Source organism: Parambassis ranga, chromosome 21, assembly GCF_900634625.1.
Source record: "Parambassis ranga chromosome 21, fParRan2.1, whole genome shotgun sequence".
Taxonomy (NCBI): Eukaryota; Metazoa; Chordata; class Actinopteri; family Ambassidae; genus Parambassis; species Parambassis ranga.
Genome location: NC_041041.1, coordinates 13,480,946 through 13,503,499, shown reverse-complemented (window position 1 = coordinate 13,503,499; position 22,554 = coordinate 13,480,946).

The following is a 22,554-nucleotide window of genomic DNA, read 5'->3' as shown; positions in this document are numbered from 1 at the left end:
TTGTAAAGCTAATTTAAATACTCACAATTATCTTAAAAAGGGAATAAACTCAACAGATACATCACAGAAAATGTATTTTGTAGACCCCATGTTTTGACTCAAGGAAAACACATTTCATTTCATTTCTGACCCCTCGCTGTTATTGTAGTATCTGATGTTCTTTAGATTTGTTCTTATATGTGGTTGTTACACTTACACTCTGAGGTGAACCAAACCGACGAAGCTGTGGACCAGACAGCTAATTAAACTTCAGGGGAAGTGATAATTGTTGCTGTCACTGAATTGATTATAGCCATTATTAAGTATGTCCTGTCTCGTGTCAATGTTGACTTTTTCATTCTGAATCCAAGACCTTTAGATAAAATTAACAGAGATTGGTGAGTACTTGAACATAAGCCTTATATTCTTCAGCTGCTGAGAGTGGCTGCTGTGTTACAAGATTAGATTTTTACTTAAATGCATTACAACTGCAGCCTGTTCATCAGCAGTATAGCATTAAACTGTTGTGGTGTGTTATTAAATACCCTGTGCTATATTTGTTGCTTTAAAAACAAATAGTACATAAATTTAATGTCTAAGAAATTGAATTGAACGCTTTGTGTAATTGCTTTTCTCTTTCTTCACATCCTGCCTCAATAGAACATATGTCAGATTAATGGCAGCTGCTTCACTGTGGTTTTAATGTTAATGTTGGAGTGATAGTCAAATGGCATATTTTGAAGATTACTGGATGACTATTTATGATGATAGAAAACCACAATCAAGCCTTTTCAAAAAGGCTCCTCTGGCTGATTATCAATGAACATGGACTGACTACAGAGACAGTCCTCCTCGAGCCCACCCTGCTTCCTGCCTTCTCTCCTCTCTTCTGCTCCTCCTCAAGCATCACAGCCGCCTCCAGCACTCTGAACATTACATCTCTGAAAGTTCAAGGGAAAATCAGCCGCCATCAATCACTAATGCAAATGAGAAGGAGCAAGCTCTCTGGAGCAGCTTAGCCTGTTGAACATCACACAGCACAATTAAAACCCCTGAATGCAAATAATCTTCAGTAGACCACTAAATGAAAAGAGCCTTCCTTTCAAGAGCGCTCAATAATGGCAGGCTTTTCAAAGCCTCTCGCCCATGTGTGTGTAGTTTAATGATGAGAGTCAGGAAGGAGGCTGTGTCAGAGGGAGACTGCACCCTGCTTGGCAAGGTTGTTACCATGACATTTAGCAACAATATCAGACTCATGAGGATGCTGTAACATGCCGTTTCAATTAGTTTATACTCCTGGAGGATTACACACTGTTATCCTTACTTAGATATTCACCTGTGCCCTTGCTCTGTATCCTCACTAACTGTTCCAGAGCAGAGCACATTAGGTAAATTCACAGAACTACCTGTGGGGACTTTTTGATCTTGGTGTTTTAAGCCTGTTAATTTCTTCAAGTGTTTGACCTTTCTGCCTTAATTTGCAGAAAGTTTGGGAACAAGGTAAAACGCTCCTCGCACAACTCCGGCCATAACTAAGTAATTAGAAAGTTCTCCTCTAGGCTTTAACCTTATTATTCCATCATTTGAGAATACCCTAAGATGTTTTTATGCACTCCTCCATGGGCTCAGGCCTATTTTAGAGGGAGGGGTCTGACTAAATTTTGCCTTAGTGTTGGCTGTGACATTTTAAAAGCTAAAAGTCATTCTTATTAAGCGTCACTTTGCTTCGCTTCTTCTATTGCAGCTTTGTTCTCTTTAGCTCCAGGGTGCATGGTGTTTTCTTGCTGACTTGTACTCAGCGAACCTCACATGATGCACAGGGTTACTATAGGAAACATATTGACTATGTTGTCCGGGGACACAGCTGCTCTGAGGTCTGCATATACTACTCATGGGCTTTATTAATAATATGTCACCACAGTAATAGACATTGAAAACACTCAGAGCTCACATCCCAAGAGGGGGCAAGTGTTAGGTGTTATGATTATAAAAAAGGAAAACAACTGCATGGATGACCATGACCATTCTGATGGTCAAATGGCCATCCATGCAGTTGTTTTCCTTTGTCCACTAAGCATCGTCATCATTGACTTGCACTGACCTGCAGCAGCAGCCTGATCTCACACATGAGGTTTTCTGCTCTTGGTGTGAAAGTATCAACACCAATGTATGTCATTTCAGAGGACTTTAATGTTAACACCTGAATTTTCAGGTTGGAGTTTTTGCTGTTTTTACCTTACAACTTAGCATAAAGACTGGAAAAAAGTGTAAAACATCTACTGTGAAGCACAGTAATTAAAGTGTCCTGTCCTGTGTGATTATAATAATCCAAACCGAAGTGTTAAATGTGCTTAACAGGAGGCTGTTTCTGGGCAGAGGAGCAGTTCTTTGGGTCTTGTTGCTAGGAAACCAGAAGAAATATCTAAAAAGTCAAGTACCCGGTCAAGACAAAATTACACACATAGTCCTAGCCTATTATTAAAATCACAATATGTCATTTGTAGACTTTGTTAAATAATTTCACAAATATTTGTGAATGTATGAACTTTAGCAAGGTTTTTTAAAGCTATACATTCTTGCGTTTGCATATAACAATATCTACTTTTAATCCAAGTGTCAGTTTAAATATACGAACATGTTAAGAAAGTTATTTTCAAGTCTGATATTTAAACTGAAACATAATCACCTCAAGTAAACTACACAACATCTGTCTTCATAATTTGCTATAGGCTGCTGTGGCAAAATTGCTGTTGGGTGTCATTTTGACGGTTACATGCATTGCCTATATGTAAGTGCCACACATCTGTTAATTAATCTTCACAATGTGAAGGATAGTGTAATCCCAAATTGACACTCTAAGAGGGAAGTAATGAGGCCACCCAGTGAAGTCAAGGTTTTAATGACTGTGAAGTCTGCCACACAGCTCAGGATTGGAAACAGATCACCTGTAGGTTTAGTCCCTCCTACAGAGAAAACCACTGTGACTCCTAGTATATTTATTCAGCAGGAAGTACTGTGGTGTACTAATTGGTGTGTGTGTGCGGGTGTGTGTGAAACATTGACATTAATTAAAATTGTTCGCTGCCTTCCAGGCAATTAGCATTCTGTATTTAGCAAGCCTTGCAGTGTCTTCACACCTTGCCTACACTAAAATACAAAGACGGAAGCTGAAGAGGTTTCTGTCATCAACCACCTCCATGCTGTTAAAAGAATCACCTGATACATGTGATTAGAAGTTATTCCTCTTCTCTGAGGCTGACTATAAGTGACTGTGCTTCTCCTGCTTTCTACCACTGAGCCCCAGATGCCTCAGCTTGGCTGTTTGGAGATCAGTGGCACCTGTAATCAATACGTTTGCAGCCTGAGAGCCAGCTTTTGATGGGCAGAGACAGGCCACAGATGAGAAGATAGCAGCCAATCTAAAGGCAGCGATCCAACTCACCATCTGTTCACAGAGGGGAAAGGCTGCACGGTGAATCAGACGCTCTCATTACCTTCACAATGCCCTCAGCCTTTCCCAATCTGGAGGTGAAGAGGTTTAAAGCAGAGGCCTGACAACTGTGACAGTCAGAGGTGCAGGTGAGGTGATTATCTGTGACTTTCATCTGTTTCAGTCCGTAATTATACAATTGGTAGAGACAAGAGTTAATCTTTTTACTATCTTTATGTTTTTTTACCCTTATCAAATAACTGTAACCCTGCTACCTGTAAACATCATTACCAAGCTAGACTGTAGAACTAGCAACACTTCCCTGTTTGAAAACGTGGCAGACCCAGAAGGATCCGGTCAATGGAAGACCAATATTCACTCTTCTCTTCAGGTCCCAACCAACCCCTTAGACCAACCCCTGTGTCTAAATAACTAGTCAATAGCCAACCTAGTCCCCTGGACAAATGTTTCTGCAAACCACACATACACTTTTTAACATTTCATTTGATGCGGTAACTACACAAATTACAGCTTTATAAAGAGACATTGAGTCTAAATATATATTTTTCATTCTGTGTTTGTAGGTTTATTTTATTGTGGCTTTATGTATTCTGATGTTTCTGTGAAGAATTAAGAAGGTTTGAATGCTTTTTAGAGGAAACTAAACAAACTAAACCCAGCAGCCATGTGGTCTTTGTGTTTGCTGGTTATAAATGATGTACTGACACTCACAGACTGATGAGGCACCTCAGTTCTTGGATGTCTTTGATGGTGGCATCTTGTTGTCTTGTTAGGTCGTTTGACTGCTTCGAACTGCTTGAATGCTCTTGTAAAGTGATGGTTAATGAGTCTGCATTGTATTTTGCAAAACAAAATGGCAGCTAACAGCGTTGATACATTTGTTTAGCTGTCTGGGGAAATCTACTACTTCTTTGAATGAAACAGTAAAGTAATGGCCTACAAAACTAAAAGAGTAGTCTGAATGACACTCAACAGAGCTGCATAGTCATGCAGGGTTAATTAGTATAACCTTAAATGTAACACCTAGAAGTGATTAAGAAATGTAAGTGATCTTGAGAAAGAAGTGAACTTAGAGAAGAAGCAATTACGTTTAACAGGGAGAAGTGAACTTGAAGCAGGAGAAGTGACTCTGAGATAAGAACTCAAATTAAAAGAAGAAGAAGAGACGAAGGAACAGGCAGGATCTATGGGGCAAAATGTGGATGAATATAAACGAAAAGTTTCTTAATCAAGCAAAATGGAGGTGTGACCTTCTTCATTACAATACAGTCACAGTGGTAGGCTGTAAAGACTGTGGAAGGACACATGGTGGATAGAGCACTGCAAGGCGAATATCTTCCATCTGTAACACATCTGTGCCAGGTTCTTATCAGAGAGTCTTGTATCAGAGAACCAACATATGCATTGCAATGTGTAGTTGTGTGACGTGCATGGAATTTCCTTCAGAAGCACCAAAAGGAGGGTGTGTGTGTGTGTGTGTGTGTTTGGCTGTTGAGATCAAACACACAGAGACTCACCCTTCTTTAAACCCATTCTCAGCTTCACTCTCTTTGGTGATAAACTACATATTTCAGTCTTGTTTCCATGTTCAAAGGGATATTGTCTTAGCTCTGTTGGCCGTCTTCCTGCACTTCTGTGCTTTAGATTGTCCCTGAAGCCTTCGCTCTGTTTCATACGGCCAGTTAGTCCCACCTGAGGCAGAGGCGACACTGGGCTTTGTGCGAGGTGTTGATAAATGAGACAGGCGCCCACACTATCGAGGGACACAGCGTGATTCAAACATGTACTATAATATGGCGGTTCACCTTTTTATTACCTCTGAGTGCAGGGACCGACTAGTGTTCAAGGCTGCGGCAGTGATATTGCACTGATGGAGCTGGATTAGTATTGAAATGTTGCAGCTTGTCAGATAAACAATGAAAAATCAATTGAGGTGGGTCTCAGCTCTTTAAAGTGGTTTGAATCAGCCTCCTTAAACAGTCCTTGACAGCCTTAAGAATTTAATTGTGAAACAATGACCATTATAAATGTCTTGGAGTCTATTAATTTTTTTCTGCAGTAAAAAGGGAGAAAAGTTAAATAAGATTTGCACATCCATAAATGACCAGAACACTCATACATCGTTTAACCAGCAAAGAAAAATTCACTAATGCAAGTTCTAATTTTGTTGCAACATATTTTCTCCAACAAATGAAATAATTTAGCAGGCTGAATAATTTCGCTCGGCTGTACTTGGCATGTGAATAGAAGTAGTAATTACTTGCACTAAAATGAAGGGATAGACATTGTTATAATGTCACCAGCTTTACTGCACTCTGTGCCTCCCTCTGTGGATTTCTCACTCTTTTTTTCATGAATACGAGGCTGCTGTGTTCATTAAGGTTCTGCAAGGGGGGGAAAAAAATCTGAAAAATACATGCATTTAGTAACAGCTCAACCCTAGTGACTCAATTTAGAGATCTTCTGCTGCCTTTAACAGCCGTTACTCTCGCCGAGGAAGAAAATTCACCCTGGAAAATGACTCTCCCTCCCACCCGAGATCAGATATGTTGATTTTTCTGAGGGAAATAAACACTCTGGCAGCTCACTCTCACTCCCACACAACCAAATTAGCTGTCACCAAGGACATTAAGCTGTCATCTTCCAAGGATTTCTCTCAAACATGTTTGCAGCTTATATACTGTGTATGTTGTGTGAATGTCACTGGCCAAGATGCCCTTTTGGAGATGGATAGTATAGTGTGCCTCTGCTCACACAATTGACTGGATAAAGAGATAAATACATAAGGAAGGTGTTCTGTGTTGTTTACCGTCCTGATGTTCTTAGCTGGGTGTGTGACTGACTGCAGAAAAAACAACACCTACCCTTATAGTCCATATTACACAACACCACAGTGGAAGGTAATTTGCTCCCTGCGTGCAAAGATGAAGTGCACATCATTGTGCATGCTAATGGCCCACATAAAGCTTAAAAGTGACAGAATGGCTCTTTTTTGGTGATGACAATTTAAAGGTAAATTTAGTTTCAGGTTATAAACACCTCTCCTTCATCATAGTGCTGTTAATTACACTGATATATTAGTGGAAAGCTGTAAACAAAGCTGGTTTGCTCTCAGGCATTTTCACCGTGTGCTGTTTCTGTTACTGAGTGTTTGTGTTTTACTGCAAAGCTTATTGCTGTGCTGAAAAGGTGCTGCTGTTTCATTCCTCATAATCTGAATCACAGTGAGCACAGTGTTTACTGTTGTCACAGGGCTCCAGGTAAAACAGATGGCTCTCTGCTGTTGCTCGGTCCTCATCTGTTGTAACTTCGGCCTGTCAAGTGAATGTTCGGCAGTGCATACACAGCAATCACAGGTAGTTTTCACACTCGGTTTGAGCTCCACTGAAGTTCACTGACTTCTAAAGGCAGCACCAACACTGCTTTTAGCTTTTAAGCCCCATGTGAAGATGAGGGTATGACAGCGCGATCGCTTGTTGGTGTTTTTCTCCGAAGCTGTTGCATTGAGGAACAAGCCTAAGTGGTTCTGTCATTGAACGAGAGGAGCACACATTAACACTTTAATTACAGAATGAGTTTATTTTCAGATCTGACAAACCTTGATCACGGGTGGAAAATGTTTGTTTTTAGCCACATTGGCAGGGAAGCAGCAAGAAAGGCAATCACCATCGGTCCACACTGACATATCTGCAGCGTTTTCCTTTAAATCCAGTACAGACATTTATGTTTACATGAGAAAAAAACTTCTTGTGCCATCAGAGGGAAGACAGTTTGTGCTTTTATTTGAATGTCTGCACACTCGTTAGATAGATTTTCATATTAACATGTTCCACACTGCTTCCACTTTGTGTTTACTACTTATTTACTTTCACAATAATATCAATAACAGCAGATCTAATACTAGCAGCTGGTTAGCTTATTTATCTTTTAACGCATATTGAAATTTAAACGATTTGCTGCAACAATTGGCTCACGTCACATTATCTTGTAGATAATACATCAACAAAAGCAGAGTTTATTCTCTAAATGATCATTCTTATGCTGTGATCTCAACCAGTCATAAATCACATTGGCTGCTTTTTTTCATCCCTGAAGTTATTCACTTCCTGAAAATCACACACAATATCCATATGACTCACCCATCTCTCCTGGGACTATATTGTGTGCAGTTCCTGGTCGTTCATCTTGAGAGCAGGTGGGAAAAGGTCGTATCAGCTGTGCTGGCGGCTGGGCTTGTGTCAGGCTGACGACACTGATCTGATAATGTCCTTATTAGTCGGCCTCAGCCCAACAAAGCCAGGAGCAGGAGGTGTGCTCTGCTGGTGACAGCTGCCGCCTCAGGGCCGTCATCGGTCCAGATGAGCCCTGGATGGCAGCTCACACATCTCTGGGATACATCAGTCACAAGTTATCTGTAAGAAAGAGAAATGCACAGCACTGAAGGGGTGCTGCTGATTGAGGGTGACTTCGATTTTCTCACTCTAAGCAGCGGAGCACTTTATGTTGCATGATGTTGTGCTCTAAGAAGTGATCCGTCTATCTTTCACACAAAAATAGCAAGCTGTTTCTTCTTCTTCTTCTTATAAAGAATCACATGAATTCAAACAGGAAATCACACCAGCACATCTGGTGCTCCAGCTTTGAGAACAGACCCTATAATAACCAAAGAGAAAGCTCCACTGCGGCAGTAATCCAGCTCCTGTATGCTCCTGCAGCTGCACATGCACGGTGCTGTCTTAATGCTGCTGTTGTTTTTGTGTGACAGAGATCAGTTTATAGCCTCAGTGTGGAACTGTGGAGGAAGAAAGTTCACTCCTACCTCTCTGACTGATGGGCCTCTGAATTTATTTTTGCCATCAGCAAAGTCAGCCTCAAGAGGTGCCCTCTGTGTGTGTGTATACAAAAACACGTTTGATGCTCCAGGATAACTCTGCCACTCTCCGGCTGAAGACAAACAGGAAACACACACACAGCAGAAGTTTTTATTAGAAATAAACAAAAGTAGAGCAGGCTATAAATATATGCAAGCTACATTATACATTTGCTGTCTGTCTACATGACACACATAAAATGTAGTTTTTCATTCACATTTTCAATTATCTATCAAATATTTCTGTTCTCCAATATTTCTGCTTTGTATTTGACGTCATCACAAGCTAAATGTCTCCTAGTTCTGGGTCATTAGTTGGCCAAAATAAGACATTTGAAAATGTCATGTAGTGCTCTAGGCATTTTTTCTGTGTTTTTTTTTTTGATGTGAGTAAAATATAAAAACCATCAGATTAGCTGATGTGGTGATCTGTCAAGCTTTCATATCTAAAATGTTAAAAATAAAAACTTCATTTGACATTACTGGTAATATCTTAAGTTTCACATTTGAAACATCTAAGCGTCTGTCAATCACAGCTGTGTAAACAAAAATATCACAGCAAGGCTGGCAGCACATAAAGCTACAGTGCATTACTTTTAGACATAAATGAGACATTTAAGGCCTCCACCATATTGTGTCTTCCCATCACAGGAAGTTGATATGGCCTTATATTACAAAAGTTCTGCATTGTAGCTTAGTAGGATGATGTTTATCCAGCTGTCATGGAGTTCTAGATGTATAGATTTTGGTTTTCAGAGCACAGATTTTTACTATTTAAAACTGAATGATGAATGAAATGCTGGTTAGGTGAAGCTTTGTTAGTCAATTACAAGCTAGATGTGATCTATAGCTAAAGATCATCAGTGAGCACATTCTGGAAGGAGGCTTTTAGCTGCTGATTGCAGGGAAAATGAACTGCAGGCTGATGCTGCTCGGCCTTACTGTGAGCGAGAGCAAAAATAAGAGGTGAAAGAAGGGTAACACTGTCAGAGTTGTCAGCACTGTGGCAATTTGACCTCTCTCCTGTCTTTGCTGAGGCTATTTTTTCGTCACCCACTACTGCTGCATTCTGACAATCATTCAGTGTCATGTCACTGTTGTGTATCTTGTGGGAGATCTAAGCATATGGACAGGGTTAACAGCAGTGAGCCTATACATCTGCTGATCAGCCATCCTGATCGCTTTTCAATTCTGTGCCCCCAATGGTTCTCTCGTACAGTAAAGCCATCCGAGAAGATAGATAGCCAGTTCCTGATCGCCCATCTGTCATTTCCGGCTGCTATTCCGGGCTGTAGAAGCTTTTTAAAATGAATTTCAGGGACTGTCACACTGTTGTCATGCTAACACTAGGAAAGCGCAAACAGCCTTTGTGGTATGTTTCCTGTCATCCTGTGCTCTTTCTCAAGTATTATTCAGGTGAAGAAAGAAGTAAGGCTGAGAGGAAAACCATGTTGTGAGTCATACAGTAGGTGATAAAGCTCCCAGTGGGATTCACCCAGCCAGCTGGTTTTAAAGGCAGGTGTTTCTAATACATCTCAACCCTCCTGTGGGCCCTATATGCTGCTTCTGCTTCCCAGCCAACATCAGAGGCTGTGTTGCTAATTTACACATAACTGCCAGTGAGTCAGTGAATAAAGCATACAGTCTAAATACAGTAATACCTAATTAAGTATTTTTATTGATCGGTGCATTGCACAACCTATCGCAGGACCTTGACACACAAGTATATTGAAACGTGTTTGTGTCTTTAGATGCAGGAAAAGAGCAGCCAAAACAAAGACTGGACTGTGGCATGAAAATGAAATTCTGTCTCATTCAGATCAGTGACATGGAGTTATGTTACAGAAAACTGGCTACACCACTCTTAGCTAATAGAAAGCAATCGTTACACAGGAAGACTCAGTGAGCTGCAAGCTCACATTGGTCACCAAGGCAAGGCACCCAGAGGCAAGCATGAACCCCGGAAGGTCTGGCTTTACTGTCACCAATAATAGTGGAAGACTTTAAAACCAAACTCAAGTCGTGTTTATATTTCACATAAAAGCACCACAATATTCCTACTCACAATTTTTTTTGTGTGGCCTGATATAGCACTCTATTGTCCAAAAACTAAAACATGTGAATGAGTCACACTGCTGGAGTTTATTTTGACTCAACCCATCTCACACACACACACACACTCCTACTGCTGTAAAATACTTAATACTAATAAGCACCAAGTGTGTTTTAATCAACAGCTTAAAGAGTCCCTGACAAAACCAGTTTTTTAAAAAGAATAATAAATAGTTTTGTAGTCTCTGGCTGCCAAACAGAGGGTAGAAAAGTCAAGCAGATCAATTCATTGGTAATTTTGGAGTTGGAAAAGGCACCACTGAGAAGCTGTCATATCAGTAAATGTTAACTAGCTGTGGGCCCTTGGATCTACAGTGCTGTCTGATTTATATGTGCTTTGTTTAAATACAAACATAAAATTCTTAAAGCAATAAATCTGATTCTAATTACGTTGCATTCAGTAATGTGAAACCCTTTCCCAGCAGAGAAACGAGCTTCACTGCTCTCTACTGCAAACATTTCTCCACCAGCTTTCCATTCTGTTGCCCCCTTTTTTTTTGTATATTAAAACATGTGACTGCACCGCTGTTATCTGCAGGTGGAACTCCTGTCAAATATCTGAAGGCTCGTCCTCCTCATCCTCCACAGATTTTCTTGTTTTCCTGCCCTAAAAAGGACCTCATGAATATGGTAAGATGAATGTAGAGGGAACATGGCTTCATTAGCTGCTGATTGTCCTCATGTTTGATTATGCTGAGGCGTACTCCTCACAGCCAGACTGTGCGGCAGACATGTCTTTGCATTGTAAACACATTCACGTCAGTGTAAGGGTTTTGCCAGAGAAAGTGTAGAACTGTGCACTTCTTTGTCTCCCCTGGGTTACCCATGGCTCGTAGTTATTCCTGCTCGCTCATTCATGCAAGCTCTCCTCTCTCTGTCTCTTACATATCTCCTCATATTCCTCTCTCTCTCGCTCTCTCTCTCTCTCTCCCTCCCTCACTTGCTCTCTCTTCTGCTTCCCATCCCTTCTCTTGCAAACTCATTCATCCATGGCCTCTACATCGGTGGCTATAGCCTGTGTGCATGCCTGATGTTCATAGGCTGCTTTCAGATTTCTGTCTCACCCCTAAGCAACAGCACAGATTAAATACTTAACTTTATTCATTTTTTTTCCTCTTCCACCCTCTCTCTGGCCTGGCATTAAAAATTCATCCACTCTGTGTTGTGTTAAAAGCACATTACGCAAGACTCTAAATATACCCCCTCCCAGGCAGCATCCGTTTGTCCCTCACTGCCTTTACATCTGTGCTCTGTTTGTGTGTGTATATGCATGCATTGTGTGTATGTGTATGTGTATGTATGTGTGCACACTGAGGGCTTTTTCCTCTGATGTTGCATCTGTTACGTCTGTCAAATCCCAAGAGAGGGAAAATCCCTCGGGTGGCAACAGGGTGACAGAGCAGACGAACAAACAGGTTGGGTTAAGTGAGGACCTCTCTCTCATGTGCAGGAAAAACACCCCGGTCACCTTAAAGAGCTTTTTACTGCTGCAGAGTTGAAGCGGTCACTCTGCAGCCATTTAATCATGTGGAGATGGCATGGATTGGAAGAAGGAGAAGGAGTAGAAAGTGATGCTGTGTGCCCCTGTCTCTCCGCAGGCAGCCAGTTTGCCCCCAGCAACAGAGGCTGACAGTTGAACCGTTTGATGCTGCCTCCAGGATGAAAGGCCTCTGTAATTGGTTGCCATTACGAACTGTACACCATCCTTGACAAAGGCAAGAAAAGAAACATGTTTCTACTGCCTCATACCAGTGTGTGCCAAAAAGCAAAAGAACAACTTGTTGTTTAAATGGAAATATACCTTTCTAATGGGTTCAGTTTTCAGTGTGCTGCTTTCTCTTGAGAACATTTTCACAAACATTTTTAAAGCGCTGTGTTTTTATGAGGATGATTTATGTACTTTCAGGTTGTTACATAATGTTGGGTTTGCTGCTCAGTATTAAATATGTTTAATTCCCTTTATTGGATAATACACAATGTGTAACTAATAAGTGTGGAGAATCCAGTTTAAGCAGTGACATGCCCAATCACCGCACTGCACAGCTACACACATAATCACACAGTCCTCTGGAGTACAGCATGTTTTCTCTGTAAATGTTCATGAGTTCAGTAGATGCAACTGTGATGAATATCACAAACCCAGCTCTGACAGATTAAGGGTTTGTTCTGTTTCTCCAATCCACTCCACATATGACACCTTATGCTTGCCAGCGTGCCTCTTGGTAGACAACACCTGCCAGCTCCTCCTGCCAGCCTGCACTGATGTGTGGCATTACTAACTCGATCACGATTGTGAACACAACACCTGCGATCTACAAAGCTGAGGAAGATGCCAGTTTCCTTCCCGTGGTGAGACACATTTATCTCACTGCCTATCGTCTTTACTTTTTTTATCTTTATCGTTGCCTCTCGTCACCATCTGTAGCCAGTGTGTGTGCAGAGTGTGACACTGAGAGGGTGTGAACTGTATCACTTGTGTGGTTGTGAGCCATCTATCTGAATTTGAAAATATTTCCTTGTGCTCAACATTTGATACACAACACAATGGCCTAAAATAATGAAGATACAAAAGAAAGCAGGTGCCGTGCTGCACTGCAATAGTGAGAGCATTTATTCGTTAGAGGAAGCAACACAGTAGAGTAACATCTGCTCCCTTGTGACCAATTCGTCTGCTTGAGCACCTTGCGTATCCAGTGTCCCCTCTCTCCTCAGCAGAAACCAATCTGAGTGACAGTAGTTTGCTGCATGTTGGTCCGTGCTCTCTCCCCATGGGTCTAATTTGTGCAAGCTGCTTTTGAATTGTTGCAAAGAAGATGCAGGAACAAAGCCAGCCGAGGAGGCTGGGGCTTGTGGGACCTGCTGTTCCTCTGTGCCGTTAGTTCTGTTGCCAATTCATCGGCATTCCTCAGTTCGTCTCTGCACTCCTCCCTCTTCCTCTTTCACCCTAAAGTGTCAGCCTGGTGTTTGTACTTGCTGTACTGGTGATATAATGAAGAAAAGGTGTGAAGAGGTTAGTGGGGTAAATCTCAGCAGAGATTTTGTGTGTCTCTAAATGAAGCACCACATGTGCACAAGTGACTGATGAAAAAAACCTATTGGCAGTTCTGTACAGTTTAATTAGTGCACACACAGCTTCATCACCATACATAACGGTGGTCCGACTACTTCCTGCCAGTTTTATAATGTCAATTTTCATTTGCATTGGTGTGGCATTTGCTGCTGCGGCTAATGATATCCTTCAAAGGCTTGTGCTAAGCCATGACTCAGACACTCTGAGGCAGGGTCCTGCTTTGCAAGTACAAGTATGACACTGTAGTTATTTTCTCTACAGGGGACAGGATGAATCAGCAACATCTGAACTCTGCAGGAAAAGAAAGTCAAGGGGATGAGCTCAGACCTTCAAAGTGTCACTTTTGGAAAAAAAAAATGACAACCTGTCTGTTTGACAAGTGAAGATTAGTCACCTGCAACTTTCAAAAGATGCAGGCTGCAGTGCTTCAGCTATAAGTGTGTCATTCCTGTGCCTGAGGAAAGCTGCCTTTGCCTTTTTATGTAGCCTTTTACACCCGAATCCCTCAGAGCAAGGGGGAGAAACTTCTTTCCCGAAAGCTAAGCCATAATGACATGCCAATTTATACCTCCCCAAGAGAGGAATTAAAGAGGTTCTAGCATGCAAACGACCATCCCTACAGCAGCAATATGGACTGATCAGGCCTGAAAACTGTTAATAAGAAATTCAGCAACTTTCTCTAACTTACACTTATACATAGCTTAACTAATGATAACAACAATCTGTGATATGGCATGTTTTTGTCCTCTCTCTCTGTTTCCTCACAATTTCTTTGCTAATAGGGGTTTTTCACTTGTCTCAGAGGTAAAGAGTCTTGAGATGATTTTATACAAACAAAATTGAACTAAAATAAATTGAGCACATGTTGACATCATCACTGTAATTATCACTACACTTAAAACGCAGGATACATTTGAACCTGCATTTGTATGAGTGCTGAATAGAAAGACCAGTGGATTTGGCGCAGCATGTTTGATATTCATTCAGTGTCAAACCCCTTCAAACCTATTCATATTTAATACTTATACCGCAGCCTGGCACTTTTATTAAAGAATATCTTATTTTAATAATGGGTTGCTTTTGACCAACTCAAAAAAACGACGTTTTGCTGGATGGATACATATAAAGGGCACCAAAAGTCCACAGGAGGAGTTGGGAGGGTCATTGGTGGCTGTAACTTTTCTCCTGGCTTCCATCAGTCTGGAGTTCATGTGAAATGCTGGGTTAGGTCATTAACCCCTGACCATCTAGCCTGTTCTTTGTTTACAATGCGTGACCAGACACATACTGCATACAGTGATTATTTAATAAAGGTGTTGTTTTGCAGAACCTTATGATGTCACATTGACCTTTGACCTCTCTTGCATGGTCTTATTTTAATTTTGTTGCACTTTTTCAAAGGAATTCTTGGGAATTATGGTCAAATGTGTGTTTTGTAAGGTAACGTTAATCATCTCTGAGAGGATGCATTCGTAGGATGAGAGCTCACCACACTGCAAAGAGAGGAAGCTACCTTGAGGCGTTTCTTAGTTATTCCATCTATGAGTTAAAACATGTTTCGTGGCATTTGACCTTTACTGTAATCACTTTATCTTGATCCAAGTGGACTTTCGAGCCAAATCTGAAGAAATCCCCTAAAGTATTAATCATGTTCACGAGAACATGGATGTTGTGGGCACAGAGGCATAAAAATAACATAATAAAGATAATAAAGCAAAAATAAGATGACAGCATCCCTTAACCATAACCTAGATGCCAAAGGGCCTAATTATGTGATAAACAAATGTTAATGGTTTAAATGCCACACAGCGTGTCATTTGGCAACATACTGTATTAATTAATGTTTCATTAAAATTTACTCTGGAGGATGTTTTATAGAAGACATGCTGGCTGCTGCAAATGTTTTGTTTATTAACATCATTTGTAGACAGGAAAGCGAGCTGACATCACATATTACAGAGTGACCCACTGCACTCACAGATAGTGAGGGGATTATATCAGTATTATCTGCATGTTTGGTTTGCTTCCACAGTGCTTTTGATAATCTGGCTGAAGTGTTACCTGGTTTTGAGGCTCTTCTCATCCCGTCAGACAATTACCTTCAGCAGTTCATCATTTAAACAGAATTTTTGCATCACTGTGGCTGTGCTGTGTGTTACAGCAGACCAATGAGCCTAATCTTTATGTACTACATATATACAGTATATGAACACATCCACATATACACAGCTGGATTACAGAGGTTGTATTTAAACACTCCCAGAGGCTTTTTTTTTCTTCTCTCTGTGTAACTTCCAGACATTTCCTTGCATTACTGTGAATTTAAAACAGTTGTGGGTGGCAAAGGAAAGAAAGAGAATAACAGCTGGAGCCTAATCACCTTTTTTTTTAGCAGTGCACCTCTTGTTGCCTAAAATGTCAGCAGCAGAACATTAAAAATATAAAGCCAAGGGTGAGGGAATAAATGAAAAAGAGAGCTGTGAGGCTTATTACAGCACCTGTAATGATCCATAATGGTGCAGAATGGAGCATAAATCAAAAGACACATCCAGCTAAAGACAATTGGAAATTAAATTGGGTAATGGAGTGTGGGAATAACCTGAGTAAAAGTTGCATCAAATTTCTTCATGCAGGCAGACAATAACAGCAGACGTCCTGCTGCAAGGCTGAAAGTGTCCCCTGTTTCCTGCCATGTCTATGAATTAAAAACAAATTGTATTATCTTTATAACTACAAGTCATAGCTGCTAACTAAGTAGCCTAATGAGATTAGTTATACAACTTTTGTTTTGTTGTGTTTGTGTTTTGGTCTGTATTGATAAGGCCCGTTGTTGTGTCTCACTTGTTTCAATATTAATTTAAACTATGTAAAATTATGCCATGACTGCCTTGAGAGCCAAACATGCTTGACTCTTCCTGCTTCCATGACTACTCCCCTGCCTCATCACCACTCATGCTTCCCCCCTTTTGCCTGATTTAGGAGTTTAGGCAGACTGTGATACCACCAACATGGCAACAGTTGGAGCCTCCCAGAGAGACTTGGGGTTCTCCAGAAACCTACAGGTGATCACAGACACTTCATCCATATATATACTGTCTATGGTATGAATGCTGTCATCTAAACAAACTTCAAATGACTGAAGTGTCAGCTAACGAGTCATGAAATGTCATGGACCTACTGAGGATTGGATTCAGAGAGAATCTGCCACTTTTGAGGATGATCCTGAGAGTCCTTCAGCAATGAATAACCATTACATGATCAGTAACACGGCATATAAAAAGAAATGGGAAAAAGGATCAAATCAGTCAAAATGCTAATTTCCAAATGAGTGTGCAAGGTTCCTTTTTCTATTTTAGGATGCAAATAGAGCAGTTCTGGTGGACTACCTTGGAAAATTGTCATACTATTACAGGGGTCAACTACACTCATATCCTAAGATTTAGCTGGTGAAGCTGACAAGAAAGAGAGAACTCTTTCACCAGGACGGAGCTACACTTCACAATCTTCCTCTCTGTTCACCTCCCTGACATGAAGAAAAAGCTCAGTACTTACTATTTGGACAGTGATGATGATGATTTTTTGACTACTTTCTGCAGGCCATTTCAACAAAGAGGGGATCTGTATGCTCTGTGACCACTGCAGTGTGCAAATGTAGGAGGGGACTGCTGCAAAATAGAAGCGTTTGTTTGTTTGACATTTGCAACACATGCTATATCTTAAAATGATCTTGTCCTTATTTGGCCTCAGAATCCTGTGCTTGTCTCTCCAGCTAGCAGTCAGGTGTTCCAGACTTTACACACTTTATGTTGGTCTGCTTGTATCTTTTCTTTGCTGACTTGCAGCTCCAGCAATGCCTTTTAATGATTTCAGAGACAAAATGAGACAGCCTCTAACAATGGTCCCATGTGTCTGTTCTGCACAATGAGCGGAGGCGATGCATGATGTCATCCAGCAAAACAAAATGAGCCTGACATCTTAGTAACTTGGCAGGAAAAAATAGCCACTCTGCTGGAGACATGATGTAGGGGTATTTAAAAAAAACATACCTCAAAGGCTCCAGGCGCTACTAAATAAAATTACATAATGCAGAGGAATTCACGGAACTGAAGGAGACTAATTAAAACACAGATAACAAGGGGGACGGTTTCTTTTTTTTTTGTCTGACAGGTTTCCTTCCCAGTGCAGCTGTGTCGTGGGCCATGTGAGGAAGCAGAGCGAGATAAGAGAGCGCGCCGCATGCTGGAGACATCCCAGAGACAGTGAGGGTAACAGTTTAGTCTTCATTATGTGTTTTCTCAGCCAGAGGCAATTCTGAATCAATATCTGCTTCTTAACATTATTGCTTCACAGCAACCTTTACAACATGCATTCATGCAGCTCAAGGCGGTGAGACTGTGAAGATGGCAGAAATACAGATGGATGGTTTGACAGGATAGATCCAAATTGAGAGGGAGATGATGGATGATGAATATGTGGAGTGAGAAGGATGACAGCAGGCCCCAGACGATCACCAGACATCTCCTGACTTGGCGTTTTGTCAGTTTAAGAAGACACACTTTGAAGACGCCTTTGTGTGTGTGCATGTGTGTGTTGAACTGTGGTAGTGAGTAAAACTTGGTGTCCCGTCACTTTGAATTTACATCTAATTATGCCATATTAATTTGAGTGATGCCTGCGTTTGTGAGAGGTTAGGCATGGCGGTGCTGACACACCTCTGAAGAATGAAGTTTTTCAACTTTGACAAACCGTGAAACAGTGTCAACGTGCTGATAGATACAGGACAGCACACATTTATTCTCCCTGGCCTGGAAGGTTTTGGCTGGAGGGTAAAGAGCTGTATAAAAAAAACTAAGTTATCTATGTGCAGAAGCATAACTTCACCATTTGACTGTTTGTGTGTGGGTTTCCCGATCTGAACCTGTCCCATGGTGTTTCCTTTGATATGGAGGTTGATAAGTGGATGATGAATGATTGAAATGATCAGGTGCTGGGAGCTAGAATGAGAGGAGTGTGTAATCATCCATCACTCCTCTCAGGGTTGACTGGTCACGGAGAGGGATAGATATACTTTCCACAGAGAGATGTCCCTGTGTGAAGGAGGGAGGGGATGCAGGCAGAGTGCCAGAGGTGAAGACACAGCCTGAATTTCTTTTGTTTGGCCAATGGATGCAGCCATCACTGAAATGCTCTTTAAACAGAGAGAAGGGGCCTTTGTTCCTGCATGGCACCAACACATCTGCTTGGAAACCCCTGTAACCGTAGGCATACATCCACAATAGTCTCTGAACCAGATACCAGCTGCATGCTGAAGCTGTTGCAGCCAAAATTCTCTGCCGCGTTATTTCCGGCAGCGCTGCCCCAGCTACCCGTCTGCCTCTCTTTTCCTCATGGGACGCAGAAGAGAGTCTGTTGGGTTTCCTCAGAGATGACTGCTGCCTTCTAAATAATTTAGTGCAGCCACAGAGAGCTCGGAGCAGTGAAGGACAGAGGCACTTACCGAGCAAAACTTGCAGTACTGTATCTGCCAGCTATGTAAAGTCACTGACCTTCTGCCTCTCTCCACAGTTCTGCGAGGTTACTGGAAGGAAAAGGTTTTTCATACATCGCTATGTTTGTATGTGTGTGCAGGGGTGCATAAACCAATCCTGTCAGTTGCAGGTATAACCACAAATATCAAGCCACTCTCACGGGAGTTACACTTTAAATTTTACTCAATTTCCCCACAGGGATTAATAAAGTAAATCTTAATCCTAACTTCATGTCTTTTTAATTTAGACAAAATGTCTCACAGCAACAACAACAGAATATTTTTTTTTTCAATTAGGGCAATTCAAGGACTGGCCATCATGTGACTGAACAACTAAAACAACATTATGTAACTATATGTAATTATTTTAACAGTACACTGCCTTGAAATAAAGAGACTGTAAAAGAGGTTTATCATGACTATATCTGTAAAAACTACTTTTTTTTCTTTTCAGTCTGTATTTTATTGTACATCTTGACTATGACCCACTGCATAATGTGTCTGCTATGTTGTAGTACTGTTTGAAGGTATAGTTTGTGTATCTCACAATACATCATGTAGCAGCAGCTCAGTACTTTAGCATCATGCACTGTATTTAGCTGATACGGTATATGTAATTACCAGTTTGACCAGGGATGGCACTGTGGCACTACTAAAGGTTACATAATGTTACTTTAAGCACAGCCATTAGTGAAGGTAGTGTGTGGACCTAGCTGGGGTGAATCCACTGAACTCCTACAGCAAGATGAGTAAATAAAAAGTGGAGGCTGATCAAGATAGGAAAGCGTTAAAAAAAAAATTTAACTAAAAATAAGGTTCTGCTACGTTTGAGCTTTTCTCAAGTTGTAAATACCCTCAGTCTTTATGAGGGCGCGGTTAGGTCGGGGCTGGGTTTGATGTTTACTATGTTTATCTGCGTGAGCTCTATGCCTATTTGCATATGCCTCTGCAGCCCCAGGCCTTTTATTTTGGTTAAGAGAGCAGGCATAACGATTACCAATTAATCTAATTCATTATAAATGTGTTCACAAGGCTCAATGGACAGAAATGAAGAGGGAACATAAAGAAGCAGGGACAGGAAATGAAGCAGGAAATAAAGACAAACTATCAACATCAAAAACACAGGAATTAACAAAAGCTGCATGCAGAACAATGTGCTGTTGTTGCTGGTGGGGCTATGAAATATGTTCAAAGCATAATATCACTCAATAACCTTGCCGAATTGTGTACAATGATATCAAGAACTGGTGCGATGCCTCAGGGTTCCTGTTACTGTTCTATACAGAACTGGACGGACAGGGGCTGCATGTTTGGAATTCATTTAAACTGCTTAAAGAAATAGTTTGACATTTTAGCTAATTTGCTTATTTGCATTCTTGGCAAGAAAGACTGTAATACTAATCTGGTAAGTGTGGAACTATAGCAGCTGGTTAGCTTAGCATGAAACCAGTTGCTAGGCAACATACAAAGACTGAAAGAAGGTTACGTGTACTTACAGTAGATGGTCATTTTCAGTGACAACAAAGCCAGTATGTTGTAAAGACTCTTTCATGCTGGACAAAAAAATGCACCCATTATCACAAAGGAAAGATAAGATAAGAGTCAATGACACAATGGGCATTAATGTTTCTGACACACTCATGTGGTCACATGAATGATGTTAATATTGCAAGGTGAGTTTTTTGTAGATTAGGAAATTAGGTCTTGTAGAATGTTGTAAATATGTTTATTTTTGTTTAGTTTTAAGCCATTTAAAACCTAAACTTTACTGTGAATAAAAACCAAACTGCTATTTGAATAGAAAGTGAAGATCAGGATGGGGACACCCTACAGGGGACATAAAACACAGTTTCCTCCCACTCCTCCACCTCAGTTTGTGGACATTGTCACAACACATACACCAACCCCATGGCTAGATTACGTCAGGGTGAAGGGCAGGTTTGTTGCTTCTCTTAAATTTTTTTTTTTTGAGGCTCTATTATTGATGAAGCTTTGAGTTTTAGCCTTGATGTTTCACTATCTTTTTTCTCATTTTTACCAGGAGTGAGATGTCTCTTTTATTGTGTTTACCTGTGTTTTAAAAACCAGTGTAGTCCTGTGCTATATATTCTTTTATTTCTTTTCATGTTAAAAATGTTAACAACTGTTTAAAGATGTTTTGTATGCATTTTTACATTATGTATTTTTTTAATTGCCTCTGGTGAATTTTTTTATTTGTGTATATTGTTTCTGTAATTTTATTGGTTGCCCTTAAGGTGTGACCGATGAACCGGAAGTAGAGGTGAGAGGTGAAGAAGAAGAAACGAGGAGAAGATGGAGGAGAGCGGGCAGCTAGCCTGAGCTATTCACTGATTTATAGATACACAGTTAATATCTATGTGTAGGCTGTAGGACAAAATACACACTGATTTATGGTGTCAAGTAACTAAGACGTCAGTGAGTGTTTTTTGAAAGTTTGTTGAGTTTGAACATGTTTGAGGAACCTGCTTCACGACAGTACCACCTGGACGCCATTGTAGCTCATATTGCTGGAGCCAGAAGCAGTCGCCTTGCTGGGGTGGGGGAAATGGCTCGCGGGGGAAATGGCTCCAGGCACGGTTCACTCAGGAATCACATGTTTCTCCTTCCGACGCTGCTTCTGATGCTTCAGGTAAACTGGTAGGGACACAACAATGCAACTTGGGAAAGTTAAGTTAAGTTATACTGCTGGGATAGCATAGATAGAGCATTTTATTTTTGATGGTTTATACTTTTGAACTGCATTGCATTGGATGTTAATATGTATGTCTCAATGCATGTGAATGACTACTTGGTGGCAATGTGTTGGTTTGGTTTGCTTATGGTGCATATGTTATTTAGAACTCACTGAGTGATTTAAGCTAGTAAAAAAAGAGTTAATTCATTTACATTTCAAAACATTAACACACCTACACTGTAGTTATCGGTTAAGGACTCAGGGAGCGCCCCACATAGCATGCCTGTTAAATTGGGGTGTCATGACCACATTAAAAGCAAGGGGGCGCTACACCTGCAAAGATACTAATTTGTGTGTAACAAAGGTATAACTGTGTAGTTCCTCCTTCTGCGCTGCATTTTCTTTTTATTCATCAGAAGTGGTGTCAGTCTCTTCAGCATACAAACTTTGACACTCGTAACAAGACTCAAACCAGCGTCACCTCCTCACAGCCACCTCCCCCCCGACCTCATAATCCCACAACAATGACAAAAATCACATTAATATACGGAGAAGCTGGGGGTCTAGGAGCAGCCTATGACAGCTAAGGCAGAGGGGGCTCATCATCATATCATTTACATGCTAATGGTGTCATGGAGATGGTTTGTGTGTGTGTGTAGGGCCAGAGCAGGGGGCTGTAGGGGGTTGAGAAGCTTTGTTTTGGGGGGGCACACATACATCCCTTTGGTGTAGAAAACCATCTGCTAGTCCTCATCTGGTCCAGCCAGAAGGTCCATTTAGACACTGCTTAATCAGACGTGTCTGCTGGACACTCCACCTCCCTCTGTCTCTCTTTTGGCACACAGTCTGC